At 31.5% G+C, this 23,712-nt stretch overlaps 1 pseudogene; it reads left to right on the plus strand.

The window, feature by feature from the left end:
* The first annotated feature begins 6,286 nt into the window (after nt 1–6,286).
* Nucleotides 6,287–23,712, plus strand: part of LOC105777951 (chemocyanin-like) — a 34,721-nt pseudogene continuing 17,295 nt past the window's right edge.

Consider the following 23,712-nt stretch of genomic DNA (forward strand, 5'->3'; position numbering starts at 1 on the left):
AATCATGTGACAACCCGTGTCCCAGGTTGTATGCCCTTTAATTTTTCCTTCAAATACAGGTTTACCAAACATGCTTACTTGAACATCAACAACTCATTTACCATAAATTAAACCTATTCAAAGCACACTTAAATAAGCCCAAAACATGTCAAAATCATCCAACCTAAATGCCTAACCAATGTGCCCTCATTGACACCACAATTCAATATCCAAATTAAATTCATATTTCATACCAATTTAGATTTCATTAAAAGTTCTCAAATACTTATAATGTCTCATGCCGAATCTACCATTACCATTCAAACCACTCACAAACAATAAATCATATTTCAAATATTTCCTTGAGACTTATACCAAATAACAAAAATCAAGTTCACAAGTAACATATTTAAAACACATACCAAAACCAAGGGCACATTATTAACTAAAAGCATATATTCATCACACAAGTAGAAAACATATCACTTGCAATAATTTCATAAAACATATACAAGATACTCTTATTACATGCCACATATCTCATAATTAAACATTTTCAAAATCTACCAAAAATAATTTGGATAGTGTGATATACGCATTGATCTAATAGCCCGATTCTGCAAAATGTTATCTACAAGGAAATAGAAAAATGACACGAGGAAGCTTTAATAAGCTTAGTAAGTTCACAGGTTAAAACGATAAAACTTATCGAATAAACATAATAAATCATTCAATAACAATGTTAATAGACATTAGTTTTGTCAACCAAAATCAATCAATGGTGAGTTATACAAATATACAAGTTGCATAATCTGTTCAATAATACGAATTCAATCAATATCAATTTATGATATACTATAATAAATCAAGCAAACATTTATACAATTCAATAAGCAAGTCATTTAACCATTTAAAATATGTCTCATGAACAATATCACAGATATGGATACGCGATTATCCATTGTAATCACCTCGCAATGAGGTAAAAACTCGTACCTATTATTCCACATGTTGATATATTCACCGTGAAATCTCATACAATTATCATCTGGCCTCCCCCACAAGTCAATAGGATAGAGATCATCAAGGTCCTAAGGTGCCAATAGAATCGATTGTCCGAACCTAAATTGTGGCATCACCTTATCCAACTCATGCATCTCCACGGTAGCGTACACTACCAATGACACCTTCACATGCCAGATGTTGGGATTCACTAGAAATTCTAATAGGATGCATTCCAGAATTGCCGGACCCTCGTATGTCGTCTATACAAACTATATTATAATAATAATTAGTTATATATATACCGTTAAATCTTAATCTTAAATCAATTAGTTATATATATACTAACCTGCTCTTCTGATCATTGGTCTTACAGAATCCGTATATTTTGCAGCTCATCCAGTTCTCTCGCGTAACTCGGTCCATGATTCCACCTATTGGAATAATATGTTAACAGAATAATTTAAACTTTAAATTATTTTATCACGGTAAATGGATTATGTAATAAATTTTACCTTGTTACAAGTGGAAACGTGTAAGGGTAGTTTGATTCAAGACATAAAAATGGTAGCCGTTACTGCACCCATGACTACAGTAGTAGCATGCAACCACCAATTTTAAATTTTCCTAGTTGCGTCGCCCGACACATCTCCTGGTACAATGTCGCCAACGCAATGGACCCCTAACTGAGTTCGCCTACTTCTCTAAAGTTACCGAGTTTCAGCAGCCACCTTAAATGAACGAGATTCCGTGACTTATTCGGCATTAGGATACCTCCGATTATCATAAAAATGTAAGCACGAGCATAGTTTTCTCTTTTGACTTTCATCAAATCCTCGTCAAGTTCACTAAAATTTCTTCTTAATCAAGCCATTTCTATCCGGCTTCCAAAAATTTTCTCCGGAACCAGCCCCAAAAGTTCCTCGCATACCATTCTCCAATCGACACTAACAGTCTTAGTCACTACGGGGCCATCCACTGGTAACTCGAGCTGTAACTGCACGTTCTCCAGAGTGATAGTACACTCGCCACATGGAAGATGGAAACTGTGAGTCTTGGGTCTCCACCTTTCCACCAACACGTTTACGAGTGTTGGGTCCAACTTACACCCCTACCTACAAGGGCCATATGTAAAAAACTAACTTCTCTCAAGTAGGGCTCAATTAGGGGTGCTGGAGGAGCGAGTAGATTATGAATGTTGGTTTGCAAAATTTGATCTTCCGCCTAATAAAGGAAAGAAATTTACAAAATATTAAATTTAAATATAAAAAGGAATATAAAAATTTGACAACATTAAATTATAATAAGAAATATTCCTACCATTTGCAATTGATTGATGAAAATGTGGTTCTTACCATGATGGATTACAAAACTTGCCATTGATAATTTCAAAAACAATGAATACTTTGTATTAGAAAAATATTTTAGGAAAATGTTAAAATAATTTAAATAAAAAATAAATAAAATTGAAAGAGCAAAAAATTAGAGAATTTAAGTGGGTTTAAGAGGAATTTGAGAGAGAATTGATAATATGAGAGAGAGACTTGATATTGGATTGGGAAAAAAATGAAATGGGGGTTTATAAGATAATATTTTTTATCGTTGGAGGGGGTAATGACTAATTAAATAGCCATCGAAAGTAGGTGAACGTTGGGGAATGCTAACTTGGCGGAAAGAGCTTCCTGCTGGAAGCGCTTTTGCTAAAAAATGATGAAAATAGCTTCTAGCTGGAAGCACCTTTATGCGTATCACCTGAAAAAGCTTCTATGTAACAACTCGTTTTTTAGTGGTTTTAGGACCACAAATTCGATGAGTAAGTTCGTATTAATTATTATTTCATTCATACGAGTCGATTATAGTTTTATATTAAATTTTGATTAGATAAAATTCAACTAATTGAATAAATGGTTAAGTATAGGTGGTTACCCTAAAAGTCAAGTAGTTTTAGAAAATGAGGTATCGGGACCTCGTTTCTATAAATCAAGATCGTGAATATTTTATTAATTATTTAAGGAGTAATTATTTTAGTATGTAAAAGTTCGGTTCGAAATTTTAATGTTTGATTGGTCAATTAAGGAAAAGTGACTAAATCGTAAAAGCTGTAAAAGTTAATCGATATTAATTATTATTTGTTAAAAGGAATAATTTAGCAATTATTTAAGGATCTATATTGGAATTATGCCATTTTTATCTTATTGGGCAATTGATGTATGTGATAAATGAATATTTATAATTAAAATTAATTAAATTAAGTTAAAATGAATGAATTAAAAGATAAAAAGCATTAAAAAATGAAGTCATCTTCTTCATTTCTTTTTCTCTACACCGAATAGCCATGGTTGAGAGCTTCTCACTTTCATATTTCTTGCATGGTAATGTTTTCTAAGCCTTTTAATAATTTTTATATTTTTGAGATTACTGCAACTAGGTCCAACTAATCCGTATCTCCATTTTTGAAACTGTTAAAGATTTTGGATTTTTCCATTGATGAATATTTGTTATTATTAAATGTTAAATGATTAATTTGAAGTATTGGTTGATGATTAGGATTATTTTGTAAAGTGATTTTAATTGATTTTAAAGTTTAAGGACTAAATTGATAAAATAGAAAATTAGCATGAAATTCTTGAGAAATTTCAATTGTTATGGCTTGTTTATGTATGAGAGAGAATTTGACTATCTTGAATTTAATTTTATTGTGATAAATGTTATAGTTTTTGGATTAGGGACTAAAATTAAATAAAGTGCAAAACTTTAGGAAATTATGAAAATATCAATTAAGAAATCACAAATATTAAGCAGACTTTTATAACGTATTTGGGACTGATAGTTGAAATAAAAATTATTGTATAGATCAAGAATCAGTAGATAATTGCAAAAAAGAGAAAATTGTTGAATAGTCCTTGATGTTGTCATCTTTGTTGTTTAGCCCTGGTAAGTTCGTACGGTTTAAATTAGAATAACTTGTAATGTTATATTGGCTAGTGAGTTATGGTTTGCTGAGTATTCGTATATATATTTATATAATGCTAAAATTATAAAGTTAATTTAAGGTAAGAAATTTAATTGATTTGTAAAATATTATGCAATTATTTGTATCGAGCCCGGATGAACATAGGATAGGATACAATTGACATGCTAATAGGTTATATTGCGCACTGTATGGGATTGACTTGTGATGAGATGATGATTCCTGATTTATTCTTATCCACTGAATATACCAGAGTCCAACATTTGTTGCAGACTATTGTATTATATTTACAATGTTTCTGGAGTGTTACCGAGGGTGGATGTAAAGCCTTTGGGCTTGGCACTTGGTTTCAAGGCATGTTCTCGGTTGGTTTGGCTCGTTGGAGTGTTTTGGCATGTTACTTGGTTTAGGCTTGTTGAAAAGCCATACTTGCTAAGCAAAGAAGATAGGAGGGGGCAACTGCATACGAGGAGGCCACGATGACCATCGATGCATCTAAGGTCTGACGAGGCAGGTCTGTCATCGACACCTATGCAAGAGCCGACACCCACACCCATACCACCCCCTGGCTAGTATGTGTTGTCCTATTCTGGTGCGTATTCGAACCCTGTCATTTTCACACAAGCACCATATATTCCACCATATTTTGCTGCTTCTACTTTGATGCCAGATTTTGTTTTCAGACCTTCGTCCCCAGCATATTACACACCCACGCCGTCGACATTTTCGACCACAATGATGCCGACGATGACGTATAGGCTGTCATGTTTTGGCCACTGATCGAAAGTCCAGTCGATCAAAAACCAGTGTACAGAACACAATATAGTTATACCCTTACGCTGATGGTGACGCAAACGCCTCCTAGGTCTTTATTTTATCAAGGTGGCTCATCTTCCTAACCACCTATTCCTAGACCAAATGATACGCGATGGCAACCAAGGAGCACCCGATACCAATAAACTACGGACGAAGGCAAAGAAGAGGAGAGGCCTGGACCACAATCTCTACCGAAGGCTCAACCAAGAAGGAATCCGGCTCGCAACCATTGACCACCCTGGTCTGGTACACATTCTGACATGGGATTGGATTAATTTACTTTATTTTTGTACTTACCATGTTAACATTTCAATAAATATCAATTGTGTTTATTGCATTGATGTCAAACACTGTTATTTATTAAAGTTAATAAAAGTCATTTTTTCATTAAAGTTGGTCGTTGTTAACAAATTATTGATTTGTATTGTATGGTAAAATCGTTAAAGTTAAAAAAATTTCATTAAAGTACAACAAGTTAATTGTAGTGAACAATTGAATAGATCTACTAATGAGATGTTGTACTTGTATCATCCCTTCGGTGTGGACATGACCGTTAACTGTTATGTCAAACATAATGTGAAAAAAATTTGAAAAATAAATAAAATTTATTTTGAGTTGGAATTGACTTACTTACAAAAATACTTTTGGTAGAAAAACTTTTTAGACTAATTGATAAGAGGCCAATCTATTTTTAGTGTTAAAAGAGAATAAAAATTAATAATAAATAGAGGTTTAGGGTGGAATTTACCCTTTTAAAGTTTGTTGCCGTCAGGCAGCACCCTTGAAGCGTTTTTTTCAGCTGCCAATTAAAATAGAAAATCTAGATATAAGGTGCCTGGAGTTTTCAGATCATCACATTTTAGTCTAGTGCTGCCGATTGGTCAAGTTGCACTCGAATTTTTTTTTAAAAAATAAAGTGGTGCTGCCATTTATCTATTCTCACAAATATTAATCCCCTTATCCTATTATGATATTTATTTATTTGTTTTATATTATTAATGTAAAAAACCCCAAGAAAAGTATTATAATAATGAGTGACTTCAACATATTCAAATACTTGGGAGTAATAGTACTGAAATGTTGATGAACTGAAGCATCGTCGCATAACAGTACCAGAGAGTAAAAGTGATAGGGAGCTCTGGAGCTGATGCCATCTGCCCTGAATAACAGGACGAAAAGGAACAACTGGAAAGAAGTACATCCTAAAGTTGTCTGAGTACTGAAATGTTTCACTCTTTTTTATTCAATTAAATCCACATACCAACATGTGGGTTTCAATAATATTGAAACAGAGGATTCAAGACTCGTGAAAATTGTAAAATTACATTCCCGGTAATGGAATTTGGTCCAATACCTATGTTTGTCTGTAATAGAAAGTAGTAGAAACATTGACATCAAATTTGGTACTCCCATTTGTCTGTATCTATTCCTTTGATGTCTCAGTCTCATAATAAAAAGTAACTTTAGTTACAATGAATCCTTTGGTCAATTTGCAATAAAGTGGCGTTCCTTGCCACAAATATCAGAAAGTAGGGTGCCCATACTCCCGAATGTAACTGAAAATTTAAGATGCCACAACGACCAAATAAAAGTTGGTGCAAAAAGATTTTATAAACACCTTGAGGGAAAGAGTCCCTTACCCTCCTCAAAAACCCAGCCAGAAAGGAAAATAGAAACACCTCTTCTCCTTGCTCAGGAGCATCGAAGCCAGTTTACAAATGGCTGCAAAGAGAATTGTAGCTCAGGCTTTACTGATACTGATGCCTGCCTTGCTGCGGTTGTCCCTTGCAGCTGTTTACAAGGTTGGAGACTCTGCTGGTTGGACCACCATTGGCAGTATTGACTACAAACAGTGGGCTGCAACAAAGACCTTCCAAGTCGGTGACGTTATTCGTAAGTTTCCCTTCAAGCTTTGTGCTTTCTCCTAAGTCTCTGTTAATATTGTCGGTGATCATTCAATGTTTAAGCTTACATCTTTTCATCACAATTCTTCTCTTAATGGAACTGGCTTGTGGATACCCTCTTAGTAACAGAAAAGTTTTCTGGATCCACTCTTCCTTTACCGGCGGGGGTTAATCGATACTTGCACTAGCTTTTTGTCCTATAAAATAAATCACCTTTCAGCTCTATTTTCTACTCACTATGGTCCACCTTATAGCTGGTGCGGGGTTTACAGTTTTCTGGGAGTCAAATTCCAAGCAGCCAGGTTCCTAATAAGTGCTCCCCATTATATGTTTAATTCCTTGTTTTGGTTTTTCAATCCATCATAACTGGTAAAGACTTGGAAAGAAACTGTTGTTGAGAACGGAAGACACAAGTAATCTAAAAAGACAGTTGGCAAACATACATACAAAGTTTTTAATCATATCAAAACGGGTACCAACATTCACCAACTTGGTGGGGTCCAAAGTATAAATCTCACTTTCGCATGCCTCTCTCATTATAACTTTCAATTCACACCATCCACTCTATGTTTGCCTAAAAATACAAAAACTTATTTTTCTTTCGGTTTATAAGCTAAAAGTTTAATAACTATTAAATGTTTAAATTCTTTTATATAGAGAGACATAAAAAGCACAGTATGTAATCAAAATTTGAAAAATCCTTCGTAATTTTTCGGATATATTATCTATCTATGAGTAACTAATAATAATCCTAAAACATTTTTGATTAAGAGTTAGTACAAATAGCATCTATGAGAAATGAAAAGACTAGAGGCAAGTTCAATGAATTCATGTTATAATTTTGGATAGTAATAAAATTTTAATATATGTTTTATTATTTCAAATTTTGATTTTTTTCTTAAAATTCAATACTTTAAAGAGGGAAATTGATGTAAATAGGACACAAAAATTTTTAAAAAATTCTCTCGACTGAACTGCGATGACAAATTATGAAAAATATGATATATATTAAAATTTTATTATACATATATACGTATAAAATTATGTATTTAAAACATAAAGATAAAATTACATAATTTTATATGCATATAAAAAGTCAAAAGCATACACATAATCATATAACTTACTTTATAAATAAAATAATTTTTATGATTCTTTGAGTAAACTAAGATTCGATTGATAGTTGACATCAACTCACTAAAATTTTTTATAAATAGTGAATATAATAAGTATAAATGTATAACAAATTTTCTTTAAAATATATATATATATATAACAAATTTGTATAATAAATATACTTATTATTATTACATTGCTTTGGGACAACTTTTATTATTTGTTATTATAGATGTGGCAGCTTTATTATAATGTTCAACAACTTTATTGATGGAAAAAAACAGGGGGCCTGGCTGTGTGTTCTAAATATAATGCGTGCCCCCACTTTTCATCACAGTTCGCATAATATAATTGGAAACCCCTGTCTAATGTGTTAAGATTCAATGATAGTGGGGGCTACGCACACTAGAATTATTTACAGAAAGGAATCTTGAGGGAAAGCAGTGCTATGAATATGATAACAATCTAGTTCATCCACGTCTGATGATTTTAGATAATTTTGAAGTGATTTTGTGATTTTAATAGGTGGTTCAAGATTTAAATTGGTTTAAATTATGGTCCTAAGCCAACATCCATCCACCGCAAATAATTGTGAAATTTAATAGTGGGGTGATTTTTGAATTAATTAAAACTAGTTTGGATATTAATGCAATACATAGATTGATTATATGAATAAATCAAAATAATATTTCATCATTTCATAATTTCATATAATAAGGTTTTAATTCGATATTAGTTTTAAATTTAAAAAAGTAAATTGTTTATATAAATAATATATATGTTGCTTAAATTTTATTCCAAACATACCTTTTTTGTATAATATTTTAAATACATTTTATATAGATTTTAAATTTAAATTTAAATTAGTTTTTGTAATAAAACTATCTTATTGAAAAAAATTATAAATATAAATAGTTTTAAATAATTTGAAAATATCATGTTAATAGATTTAAATTTATATATTTTAATTAAAAATTGTAGTATACTTTAACATATTTTAATCGTAAAAATAAAGCTGTTTTAAATATGTTTGTTAAAAGTTTTGTTTTCTTTTTAAATTTTATTAAAAATTTTAATGTACAATTTTTTAAAAATAATTTAATTTAAAATTTTAAATATATTAATTAAAATATTTTCAAAAGATTGCCAATGCTAAAATATTTTTTAACAATTTTAACGTTTAAATTTATTAAATTATTTATGAAAATATGTTAAAGTAATTTACAAAATTATTATTTTCAGATAACATTGTGTATGTGTTAAAAGCATTTAACTCTTTTTTTTTGCAATTTTTAAACTTAAAAGGAAAAATAAAAAAACACCCACTTTGAATTGTTCGTGCCAAGCTTCCATTTATTTTCCTATATTTCTACTTTTATTTTGTAAAATCATTCATTATTAAGTTTAAATTAGACTCATAGGATTTTTTAACAAAGTCTTATAAATAATTTACTAAAAAGTAATAAATGATTTAACATATTATAGATTAAATTATAGTTTTCATATATTTATAATAATTATTAACAATAAGTATTTTTAATATATTAATTTAAATAAATGAAATTATAATACATTATCAATACATCTTGAGGCAAATTTTAATGATGCACAAATTTAGTTGTATGTATCAATCAAATTTTATAACATTTTAACAATATTAATATTTAGAAAATAATAACAAGCTAATATAAATATTTAATTTTTAGAATTATGATTTTGTATTATGATAAAATATAAATTAAAAAATTCTATTCAAAATAAAGGTGAATTAATATAAACTCATATCAATTCATTTAATTCAATGATGTTAACCGTGTATTAAATATTTAATATTCAAGAGTCTATTTTGAAAAAAAAAACAATCTATTCACTTAGGCAATTTTATATTCACCTGTGCATTTTAATATATTTGTTGCGGGAAAACCCCTGTAAGTAATGAACGAGAAAATTAACGAAGAAATTGAAAAGATAAAACACACAAATTTTACGTGAAAAAACTCCTTTGATGAGGATAAAAAAACCACGGCCACGACATTGTTTTTGCTTCTCCCCTATTTTTTCGTTGCGTCATTGTCACGTCACATGGCTCCTCGTCGCGACGTCGCTTTCTATTTTTGTCTTAATTTGACCGAAATGTGAGACATACTCCACAAATCTCCACCTTGACTCGTATTTTTACAATGCCTTCTATGTCGAGCCTGCCACGGGCCTATCTTGAACTTTGCAAGATATTAACTGAGTCCAATTTGTGCTTGAACTTTGAAATTGGAGATTTCTAGTCTTCGACTTGTGCACTGCCAAATCAAAACTGATCCGAGTCTTCTTTCCACGAACACAATGCTCTATCTTTCCAAACCCTGCGCCCAAAAAGGAACTTCTTTTATTCAAAATGGTCATACCTTTTTCCCTTTTATGACCAAATTGCCTCTGCTTCAAACGAGTTGACTTCGACTCTTTAACAGATAAGGGACTTGTTGTTTTACCAGTCATCGTTGAATCTTGAAGAAGATAAAGATTGCCAATCTTTCGACCTTTCATCAGAATGAGAGCCCTACAAGATACTTTAATGTCGCTTGACTCGATGTTAATTCTACAACTCCTCAAGTCTACCATACTTAAGGAAATAAGTTTCTTCTTTAAATCAAGTACATATCTAACATCTACTGTCTTGTCATTCATCCTAATCTGAATGGTACTGTAACACCCCTTACCTAGTCCGATTGTCGGACTCGAGTTATAGAATGCCACAATAGTTAACTGAATAATTCACAAACATTTGTAACTTAAACATTCAATAATATTAATAAAACAATTCATATCCCATGTTTCGCAAGATTTACAAACAAATTCAAGTCTAAATCAAGCTTATGAGAACTCATAAACCAACCCAAAATCAAATAGGGACTTAATTGAGAACTTAACAAAAAGTAGGGAAAATTCAGTAAATAAAGGTCACACAGCCGTGCGACAAACTGTAATTGTATGTGCCTAAGTTACACGACCATGTCGCTTGGTTGTGTAACTGACTTGAAGCTATGTATAAAGGAGTCGCATGTCCGTGTTGTATGTCGTGTAACCAAATGAAGCCGTGTGGACCTAAATGAAAAATTTTCAACTTAAAGTCACACGACCATGTCCTTGAACTGTGTATAAGATTGATGCTATGTGAAAAATTACTTGACCAAATCTATAGTGTCACATGGGCATGTGGCCAGCCCATGTAACAAGCTGAGGTCGTGCCAACCTAGAAGCTCACATATTAAAAACAAGCACAAGGTCGTGCCACATGCCTATGTGTGACACACGACCGTGTGTGCCAAAAAGGTACCTTAATATGTAAGCTATTAAATCAACACCTCAACTATACATGATTTGCAGTAAATCATACCTAAAACCTTGCTAAAAATGCACAAAACTATGCCCAAACACAATGTATCCTATTTCTAACCAATATGCCTCAAGGCACCTTCATACATTATAAACCAAATCTACAATGCACTACCACTCAAGCCAAGTTAATTTAACAACTTGCCAAAAACACTTATACATATGCTTATATACATACTATCATCATTCGTTAAAACTCATAACTAATTAACCTATCATTATAAACAACAAAGGTAGTTATCAACCATTATCTAAAAACATTCAAACATACTTTCAACTGTCATCAACCATCTAAAAATTCAAAGTGACAACCCTAGGTACATGCCAAATTACATAACCAACATGGAATACAAACTTCAGGGAGTTTGGGGCCTCGGTTGGATGCTAAAGTGAGACACAAAATGTAGCTATAGACCTAACCTGTACACAAAAAGTAAAACCTCACGATAAGTAAGCAATGCCTTATATCTTTATACATTATGATGGTATAGTAAAACCATTCAATCTATAAGCATTTAGATTAATAGAAAAGTTCTATGCCATTAGGTTTCAATATGATTTTGATCACTAACTTCTTTCCCTTTTCATTTCAATATTTACGAATGCCATTTTGCATTTTGCTTCCGCTAAAATTTTTGAACTAGTAAATACATCTTTTTCACTTTTTAATGTCATTCTGGATTGCCCGACAACAATGACTGCCATCCCAGGTTGCCTGAAAACAATGGCTTACCACACTGGATTGCTTGACAACGATGATTGCCATCTCAGGTTCCCCGGTAGCAATTGCTTACCACCCTGGATTGCTCGACAATGATGGTTTCTTAATTCATTTATGTCATCTCGGACTGCTCGACAATGATGACTTGCCACCCCGGGTTGCCCGACGGTGATGGCTTACAACCCTGAATTTCCTGGCAAAGATGGTTTCTAAACTCCTTTATGTCATTTCGGATTTCCCGACAACAATGACCTACCACTCTGCGTTGCCCAGCGATGGCTTTGTCGAGTCTAGTCCACTGATACGTTGATCACATTCACCTCTTATCGTATGGGTAAAGTCAATACCTCTTAATATCTCAATTTTTATCTTCATAACGCTTCTTTCGAAATTGTACCCAATAGCAATATAATTCAACTCCGCAATCATGCATCTATTCATTTTGATACTTGTCTCGATATTCAATTGTAATATCCCAAATCATTTCACTTGTCACCAGATAGTTGATCGTAACAGTACACAATATATAATATTATAAAAATATGAAAATTAAATAAATATTTGACCATAGAAACAGTTACCAAAACTTGAGTTATTCGTCATCGATTTTTGCTTTCACCATTCTTTTTTATGTTCCCGTGTCGTCTTTAGTTACAAATTAACATAAACATGCCAAATCATCAATATACCAATAAGTTCACACTCAATTTTAAAATTTAAGAAAATTTTAGATTTTGTTCAATTTAGTCCCTAAAATTGAAACAACTATATCTTCACATTTAAGCTTCTTTTTGCAAACCATTTTTAATTACACCCTTATACAACCCTCCAAACTCAGTAATTATAGAAAATTTAAGTTAATTTCAATTAGTTTTCATTTTAGTCCCTAAACTCAAAAATAAAAAATATCACTTTACAAGTTACTCCCTATTTCGCCTCTAAGCTTATAAACTAGCATATCAACACTAAAAGCTTCAAGATTCATCAATGGTAACTTTTATAAACTTTAACAGTTTCACAAAATAGTCCCTGGTTGAGAAAGATGAAAACAATGGTTTTTTCTCTTTCTTCCCACTTTCTTTCTTTTATTTTATGTTTTACATTTCAATTTTAAATTTTAAAATTTTAAAATTAAAATTTTCATACAAAATGCATAAAACCCATGCCACCACCGTCCACTATTATTTACCTAGTGGTTTATTTTCCATTTAGGTCCTTAGTACAATTTTTACTTACAATTTCTTTAGCAATTGAAAATTTACTACTTTTATAGTCCCTGTACATTAATTAACAATTCACAAAAATTACTATTCCAAAACTCAATAGATTTCTAATTTAGACTCATAATTATTAAATAAAATATTCACAGATCCAGTTTACAAAAATGTAGTTCGAAAACCGTGTTTTTTGTCACCACTGACTTTCGGACCATTATAGGTACCTACACCGATTGGCTTAATAGATGGATCGTTCCCCATATGCATAACTCCACCTTCAACTGAACTGTATGTAGAGAACCAGTCCCTGTTGGGACACATGTGGAAAGAACAACTTGAATCCAGGATCCATTTGGATGTAAACTTAGACCTTTCAATCATAGACACCAATAACCAAGCATCACCCTTGTCGTTACCCAAATTAGCTTCAGCTAATTCTTCCTCGTTGCTCTCAGCAATCCTCTTATTTTGTAGTTTGTAACAATCTACCTTAATGTCACCTAACTTCATGCAGTAGCGACATCTCTTGTCTTGATTCCTTGATGCTACCAAAATCGCGGCTTGCCTATCTAACATTCTATCCGAACCAAACTTATTGTCGAGTTTGTCTTTATTCAAGAAGTGATCCTTCACATCCTTGAGTGAGAGTTTACCTCTATCATAAATCAATGTCTCCATGAAAGACTTATATGAAAGGGGTAAAGAGCACAATAATAGCATAGTTTGATCTTCATCATCAATCTGAACCTCAACGTTCTTTAGATCATTCAAAAGAATAAGAAATTAACTGATGTAACCTCTAAAGTGCTCACCTTCATCCATACGAAATGTGTATAACCACTATTTTAACACCATTTGGTTAGCCAAAAACTTTGTTACGGAAAGGGTGTCTAACCTTTCCACAAGGTGGATGTCATTTTCTCCATCAATACACTATTTGTGTGACAAAATTGTATTGCAAACAAGGCCTTCTCATCAAGCTCTTCCCATTTTGACTTGTCTAGATTATCGAGCTTTTTCCTAGTAATGACATTTTCCAAACCATTCTGAACTAGAATTGTTGTCATCTGAACTTGCCACAAATTAAAATTTGTGATGCCACGAACTTCTTAATGTTGAACCTTGTTGTTGCCATCTCTGAACGGGTTGAATGCAGAAATTGAGTCAAGATCTGATACCAGTTTATTGGAGAAAATCCCGTGTAAGCAACGAACAAGAAAAATAATAAAGAAATTGAAATAATCGAACAAACAAATTTTATGTGGAAAAACCCTTTTAAAAAGGATAAAAAAGCACTAACAAAGATAATTTTACTAAATCTGAAAAAATGAATAGTATAAAGATGGATATAAAAACTAAACACCAAAACCTAAAAATAAGAACCCTCAAAACATAAACACAAAATTCTCTAAAAGTTTGTAAAAGCTAATACTTAAATGTGTTAAGGGTTAATCTTTCTAAGGTAGAAAAGGGCCTAGTTATAGGCTAAATTCATACGTCAAATAATGTTAAAATATTTTACGCTAATCAAAGTTAGTTTGGGACAAATAATCAGAATTTGACTGGATGAAAAAAAATTAAGAAAATTGCATGACATGTCGCCACGTGGCCATGTCGTTTCTACTTCGCTCCTATTTCGTCGTCACATTGTAGCGACGAGGAGCCATGCGACGTAAATTCAATGACAGTTAGATAAATTACTTCATAAATACACAATGAACATTTAGATTAAGCATGAGTCACACAATGATAGTCAATTCGATGCAAATTCATAAAATATAACTTTTCTCGAGTCTTAAACGAACTTACGTATGCTCTAATATTAACTAAGAATTTAACTAGGACTAATTTGTAGCATTTTAAAAATTACAGATAAATTAATTAATAAATAAACCCATCAAATAATCAGTCATGTCGTAATCATTCAAATATTATGACATACAATTAAATTCAAGTCTTATTCAAGCTTATGAAAGCTCTTAAGTTGATCCCAGTACAACGAAGGATTAAATTAAAAACTTTTCAAAAAGTTAGGAATTTTTTAAAAAAATGGCCATATGGTCGTGTGCCTAGGTCGTGCTTCAAACTGAGATCATGTGAAATTTGGAGTCACACGATCGTGTATCTAGTTCATTTAACTCACTGAAGTCGTGCGGACCTAAATGCAAAATTCCAACAAAAGTCACACAGCCATGTAACTAACTGAGACTATGATCTAAATGCACCTTATTTTCCAGTGGCACATGGCCGTGCCACGAGCCCATGTGTGACACATAGCCATCTGGCTAAACCGTGTGGCACAAAAATATGTCATTTAAGGGCTTGTTACAAAACCAACCATTAAAGTAACTTGAAAAATACGTTTTGACAACTTTAAACCTGTTCAAAACTTTTCAAAGCTAAACTAAAATACGTCATATAACATCCTACTAATGCCTAACCAATATGCCACAATGACACCATCAGAAAACAAGAGTTTTAAAACATTTCAAATCATTCAACTAGTTTAATACCATTCATGCCATAAACTAATATTACCATTTCACATTCTAAGTCAAACCATTTCACATCCCAACCTTAGTAATATTCCCAAGGTTTACCATTCATTTATCTCAAATATACCTTAAGCATTCCATCATCATCATGAACATATACGCATATTTATTTCAAAAGTTATATACATATTATATAATCACTCAAGGTCAAGCACGATATATGGACCTTAATCTTTATTACTCAAACAACCACTTATACTATTCAAAGCCTATATACATAAACATAGTAACACATCCCAAAATAAGCTTTACAACCAAGAATCATTTCCTCAATATTTGAAATTAACATCTAATCACTTGCCACTAACAGAATCTAGAATGATAAAAAACGTACCGAGATTGAAACTGGATATTGTGAGCCTTGGATTTGATCCGATAGACACATTCCGCATGAATGTCAACTACAAACACATAAATTGAAACAGAGTAAGAATTACAAATGCTTAATAAGTTCATAGGAACTAAAACAATAAGCTTACCTCAATCTCTATTAATAAACCAAATTAGCTACTAAACAACTTTCCTATTTTCACATTTAACAACAATAAGGTGAGATCACCAAAAAAAAGTCTCAAATAGTTCAATTTATAAAGTGCCATATAACTCAATTCAATGTCATTTATATCAGTATCATCAACTATTTATATATTTTGACTACATTATTCAATCATCATGTAACATATCCATTCGAACACATATCTACTTAAGACATATAACATTCCCCATTTATATAATTCAATCCATTATCATTTACGTATAATTGTTGAACATATACATCATTAATTTAGTTCAATCGTATAACACAAAATATTTGTATGCACACATCGATTTTCATATATCAATAGAATCAATCAATTCCTTTCCTTTTAAACAATTATCCCGATAAACTAAAATAATAAGATATAGATACGTAGGTAACTACACTATACCAAATAGCTCAATAGAGTGATAACTACAACACACCAAATTGTTCGATAGAGCGATAACTACACCACACCAAGGCATCGTAGTGCAAAGCCCGTAGGCAGAATATTGTATCATATAACGTATCATCCCTGCACCACACCAAGGTATCCGTAGATACAAAGCTTGGTAATTTGCAACAAATGTAGGATTTCGACATAAACAATGATTTATCCATCATATCTTTTACTCTAGATTATCTTTCACTCATATACCGTACTATTGCGCAATCAACACTATTGGCATGTCATTCGTATACTAATCATTTACTATGTTCAAACGTGCATTTATACAAGATTTGTAACACTTATTATATAGGGTTACTTAGATGTTTTCAGTATGGAAGACATAATCAAGTCACATTCATTCAGAATCCACATGAATCATGTTTCACAAGTATTCAAACTTTCAATTAGATCATTTCATTTCTCGTTTTAGTACTAAATTATAAACCTTGTAAAATTTACAATTTAACAATATATAATTAAAGATTCAAAATTTAACCACAATCAATACATAGAAACACATTTCAATACCCTTTGAACTTAGCGGTACAAACAACAACATTGAAGTGCCGAGACTAATATGCAATTTCTTTTATTTCTCGATTAACTTCCGATTGATTTAATTCCAAATCTATAATAATTCATTACAATTTATCAATTCCAAAACCTTATAACATCTTAACATACGTATATAACAACTTAATTTTATTAAACATAATTTCCTAAAGTTTCACATTTTATTCAATTTAGTCCCTAAAATCGAAATGATTATATCTTTAAGTTCTAAGCTTTATTTTTCATTTGGTTTCAATTTCATTTTACATCCTCTAAATACAATAATGATATAATTTTCATATCAATTTTGACGCGTTCACATGTTAGTCCCTATACTCAAAATTAATAAATTTTACTTTACAAATTAGTCCTATTACATTTCTATGCTTGAAATCCTACCATTAAACATTAAAAACCTCAAAAACCATCAATGGAAACATTTCAAAACTTTAACAGTTTTACGTTTTAATACCCTGGCTAGCTAAATTGAGCTAAAACGATATAAAAACACACACATATATATATATATTTTAAAACGGCTCAAAATTCACTCACCATAGAAAGACACAAGTTTTACCGAATATGAAGCTCCAACCATGGCTTCTCAAGCTTCTCTCTTTTTGAAGAAATGGTAGTGGTGAAAAACTAAAGATGACTTGGATTTTATCATTTTTTATACTTTAAAATCTTATATTAATTTAATTATAATATTTTTTTAACATTGTTTCCAATAAAACACTACCTAACTGTCCAACACAATATTAGATGTGGTCCAACTTCTAATTTGGACCTTAAAGGATGTCGAGTTATGTCTTTTAACTAATAAAAATCTAAAGCGATAAACTTTTACGATTTTAATGATTTAGTCCTTATACCTTAATTAATCACTAAATCGAAAAAATTACTTATAAGAAATTTAATTCACTTATACAATAACTCCATAAATACTTAATAAAAATATTTACAACTTTGGTTTATAGAAACGAGGTCTCGATACCTCAATTTCCAAAACCACTGACTTTTGAACCAATTCACTTTATACCTTGACTAACTTTCCTCATAACCAAATTTATTAGACTAGAATTCAGTATAATATTGTAAGAACCTTGTAAATATTAATAAATAATATTTACTGACACGATCATCGAAAGCTGGAGTTCCAAAACTACCATTTCTGGTACAATTGAAAATTGGGTTGTTACAACTCTCTCCCATTAGAAAATTTCATCTTCGAAATTTCTTACCTTAAAAATAGGTCTAGGTGCTGTGATCTCATAAAGTCTTCAGTTTCCCACGTAGCTTCCTTAGTATCGTGTCGGTGCCTCAGAACTTACACTAACAATACTCGTTTATTTTGTAGTTCTTTTATTTCTTGAGCTACAATCTTGAGTGGTTCTTCTGAAGATGACAAGTTAGGCTGTATCTCTATTTTGTTGGCAGTAATCATATAGGAAGGGTCGAATTTATATCGCCGTAACATAGAAACATGAAAAACATTGCGAATCTGTTTAAGTTCCAAAGGAAAAGCTAGTCTGCAAGCCACTGGTCCAATTCTCTCGGTAATTTCATACAGTCCTATGAACCTCGGCTTGAGTTTTACTTTTTATCGAATTATAAAATCTTTTCTTAAAATGAGACTTTTAGGAATACATTGTCATAAGTCTGAGAGTAGATATCCTTTCTTTTTATACCGGTATACAATATCTTACGGTTTGATGTGGCTTCCAAACAGTTTAAGATAATACGAACTGTATGTTCTATTTCTCTGATCAAATCAGTCTCAACTAGCTTTCTTTCACTCAATTTTGACCAATGTAATGAATTTTTGAAATTACAACTTTCAAGTGAGTAATGTGTTTTAATCGAAATGAAATGTGTGGATTTGGTGAGTATCAACAATAACCCAGATTGCATCTTTGTTTTTTAGTGGTAGCCATAAACTTGATACGAAGTCCACAGTGACTTGATCCCATTTCCATTCTAGAATCATCATAGATGGTAACGAACCTGACAGAACTCAATGCTTGTCTTTAGCGTGCTAACATAACAAACATCTTATCACATATTTTGAAATCTTTCTTTTGTACTTTATTACCAATACAACTATTTTATATAACTGTACACTTCAAAATTGCCCTGATGAAATGAATAGGTACTGCTGTAAGCTTCACGTAAGTTATCTCGTTTCAGTTCTAAATCTTTCGGCATACTCAAATAGTTACGAAGACATAGATTTTTGTTACCATCAATACTAAACTCAGAAGTACAAGTCTTCGTTTAACTAGCAAACTTCAAATTATCTTTTTGAAATTCTTGAATTCTCTGAAGAAATACTAGTTTAGTTCTCAAGTCTACTGAAAATAGAATCGCCATAATTCCAAGTTAGATGAGTATTCACAATAAGCTCTGTCAACCATTTCCTAACTTAATAAAACTAGTAGTTTTCTATACTAGTTTCGTAATAGTTTCGTTAACGGTAATTCGATCACCTTGAAGCCTCAATTAACAAGTTGTAACACTTACCCATTCTAAAAAATTGTGCTTTTTTGTACATTCTTCAGAAGTTTCCAAATCAAATCTAATGATCTTTTGTTTGGATCAATACTAATACCTTTAGCCCATAATACATGTTTTAGAAATATTATTTCTAGAAGTTAGAATTCACATTACATAAATTTTGCATACAACTGCTATTCTCATAAATTCTTCTGTACAGATCTCAAATGTTGATCAAGTTTATTTTTTTCCTCGAGTAAATTAGGATGTCATCAGTATAGAACAACAAATATCTATTATTTACAGCAGTTTCGTTTAGTTGTCTACAACCAATACAAAATCTTAAAGTTTCATCTTTGCTTTTCACAATCAGGACCAAAACATCCCAAGGTGACGCACTCAATTGAGTGAACTCTTGGTTTAATAGCTCTTTCAACTAAGGCTTCAATTCTTTCGATATTATCTGTGCTATTTAATATGGTGTAACAGATATTGAAGCAGTGTCCACTGCTAATTCAATAACAAATTCAACCTTTCTTTTGGGCCAGATAATTGGCAAATCTTCTAAGAACACATTAAAATATATATTAACCATCGGACTTGTTTCACCTTCAATCTCTATATTCAGTACTTAAATTGCAAGACCTTCTTTGGTAAGTATTTGAGAAGATAACACTACCTTGATATTGGTGGAACATTTAAATTTGTTAACATTAACATTAATCGATTCACTCTTCTGACATCATTACAATTCTCTTCTGTTTACAGTTTCTACCATATCAAACAAAGTCAATCAATCCATATCAAGAATAATATCAAATTTGTCAGTGGCAATAATATTAGAACAATAGAAAATTCACAGTTCTATATTTTTAGTGAACACGTTTACACATCTATATAATGATAACATCTTGATCTAACAAGTTCATTACTCTAACATCATGTTCAATCCACTCTACTGATATATTTATTTCGATCACAATATCTTTGGTATATTTACTGAGTCCAATAAATTCACATTCATTCATTACTATAGACATAATTCTCTGTTTCAACTCTAGAAATTCTTTGTACTTCTTATCTAGATACCATTTGCTGGTGTATTTCTTTTTTAACTATGATTAGAAGAAATTACAATTTACTCGATCTTTAAGAACAACCGTTGTCAAAATTATTCATCTCCGATAAGCTTCATCTTTCCAAGTGACATAATGTTTCAAACTGTCTTAAGAAGAACATATAATTTCATAAAAAAATCATTGACTATTTTCCAGCAGTATTCAGTTTTGATCAAATCATCATCAGTTTTATCCCTGAATCATTCAGTTCCATGTTTTTGAATTTTATCAATTGGAAGTCTATGAACACTTACCAGATTTTGAGGACAATAGACTGTCGTGGAAGGCATAATCGGGGGTGGAGTTGTAGAGCCAAAAGATTAGCTTTTAAAGACTCTAAGAACCATTGGTTCATCTTTTAACAAAAAAAAAATCACATATCACTATCTGGCTCTTATGGAATGGTCGTATTATGACTAGCTCCCTAATTGGAAGAGGAATCATTACCATTTATCTAATCAGATACGATACGATTAGGCTCGATTGACATAGTATATCTATAAGAAAATAGAGTCAACTTGGATTAAAAGCATCACACTATCATAAGTTAATGTGACATCTATTTCTAGACTCATCACAGACTACGTTCATTCCTAGAATTGACTAAATCATAGCTCTGATACCATTAAATATAACACCCCTCACCCGGTCCGGTCGTTGGAGTCGAGCTATGGAGTGCTACAGTCAATCCAGAACAGAACACATTTGATTAACATTAATTAATTCAAATAAACATAGAATGACTTTATAAATACACAATTAACATTCAGATTAAGCATGAGTTACACAATGATAGTCAATGCAATGCATAATCATCAAATATAACTTTTCTTGGGCTTTAAACGAAGTTAAATATGTTCTAATATCAACCTAGAATTGGATTAGGACTAATTTGAAACATTCCCAAAATTATAGATAAATTAAATCATAAAGAAACCCATCAAATAATCAATCATGTCATAATCATTCAAATATTAAAATATACAATTAAATTCGAGTCTTATTCGACTTATGAAAACTCTTAAGTTGATCCGAGTACAAATAAGGACTAAATTAAAAACTTTTTAAAAAGTTAGGAAAATTTTCATAATAGGATCACATGGCCATGTGCCTAGGCTGTGCTACAAATGGAGACCGTGTGAAATTTGGAGTCACACGATCGAGTAACTCATTGAAGCCTTGTGGACCAAAATGCAAAAATCCAAAAAAAGTCACACGGTCGTGTAACTAATTGAGATCGTGTGATCTAAATACACCTTATTTTCCAGTGGTATACGACCATGTCACATGCCCGTGTATGACACACAACCATGTGGCTAAATTGTGTGACAACAAAATATGACATTTAAGGGCTTTTATCAAAACCAACCATTAAGGTAACTTCACAAATACATTTTGACAACTTTAAACTTGTTCAAAACATATCAAAGCTAAACAAAAATATGTCATATAACATCTTACTAATGCCTAACCAATATGCCACAACGTCACCATCACAAAACAAGAGTTTTAAAACATTTCAAATCATTCGACTAGTTTAATACCATTCATGCCATTAACCAAAATAACAATTTCACATTTTAAGTCAAACCATTTGACATCCCAACATTAATAACATTCCCAAGGATTACAATTCATTTATCACAAATATAACTTAAGCATTCCATCATCATCATGAACATATGCACATATTTATTTCAAACATTATATACATATTATATAAGTACTCAAGATCAAGCATGATATATGGATCTTAATATTCATTACTCAAACAACCACACTTATACTATTCAAAGCCTATATACATAACATTGTAACAAATCCCAAAACAAGCTTTATAGCCAAGAATCATTTCCTCAACATCCTAAATAAACATTTAATCACATTTAAACCTAAACACATGCCACGTAGTCGAGTCTAGAACGATAAAAAACCTATCGAGATTGAAACTAGAATGTGTAAACCTTGAAATTGATCCGATAGACACGTTCCGTAAGAATGTCAACTATAGACACAAAAATTGAAATAAAGTAAGCGTTACAAATGCTTAGTAAGTTTATAGGAACTAAAATAGTAAGCTTACCTCAATTGCTCTTAATATAACAATTTAGCTACTAAACAACTTTTTTGTTTTCACATTTAACAACAAAAAGGTGAGATCAATAGAAAAAAGTCTCAAACAATTCAATTTATATGGTGCCATAAGCACCATCATATAACATATCCATTCGAACACATATCTATACTTCAAACATATAACACACCCCATTTATATAATTCAATCTAGTATCATTTATGTATAATTGTCGAACATATACATCATTTATTCAATTCAATCGTATAACACAAAATATTTTTTATGCATACATCCATTTTCATATATCATATAGAATTAGTCAATTCCTTTACTTTTAAACAATTAGCCCGATGAACTAAAATAATAAGATATAGATACGTGGATAACTACACCACACTAAATAGCTCAATAAAGTGATAACTACACCACACCAAATGGCTCGATAGAGTGATAACTACACCACACCAAGGCACTATAGTGCAAAGCCCTTAGGCACAATATCGTTTCATATAATGTATCATCCTTCCACCATACTAAGGTCTTTGAAGAGACAAAGCTTGGTAATCCGCAACAAGTGCAGGATTTCGGGATAAACAATTATATCACCATCATATCTTTTACTCCACATAATCTTTTACACATATCCCATACTAGAGCGCAATCAAACCTATTGGCATGACAATCGTATCTTAATCGTATACTACATTCAAACGGGCATTTATACGTGAGTCGTAACATTTATAATACATGGTCACTTCCATGTTTTCAAAACACAAGCCATAATCAAATTACATTCATTTCAAATCCACACGAATCATTTTTCACAAGTA

Source organism: Gossypium raimondii, chromosome 10 (genome assembly GCF_025698545.1).
Source record: "Gossypium raimondii isolate GPD5lz chromosome 10, ASM2569854v1, whole genome shotgun sequence".
Lineage (NCBI taxonomy): Eukaryota > Viridiplantae > Streptophyta > Magnoliopsida > Malvales > Malvaceae > Gossypium > Gossypium raimondii.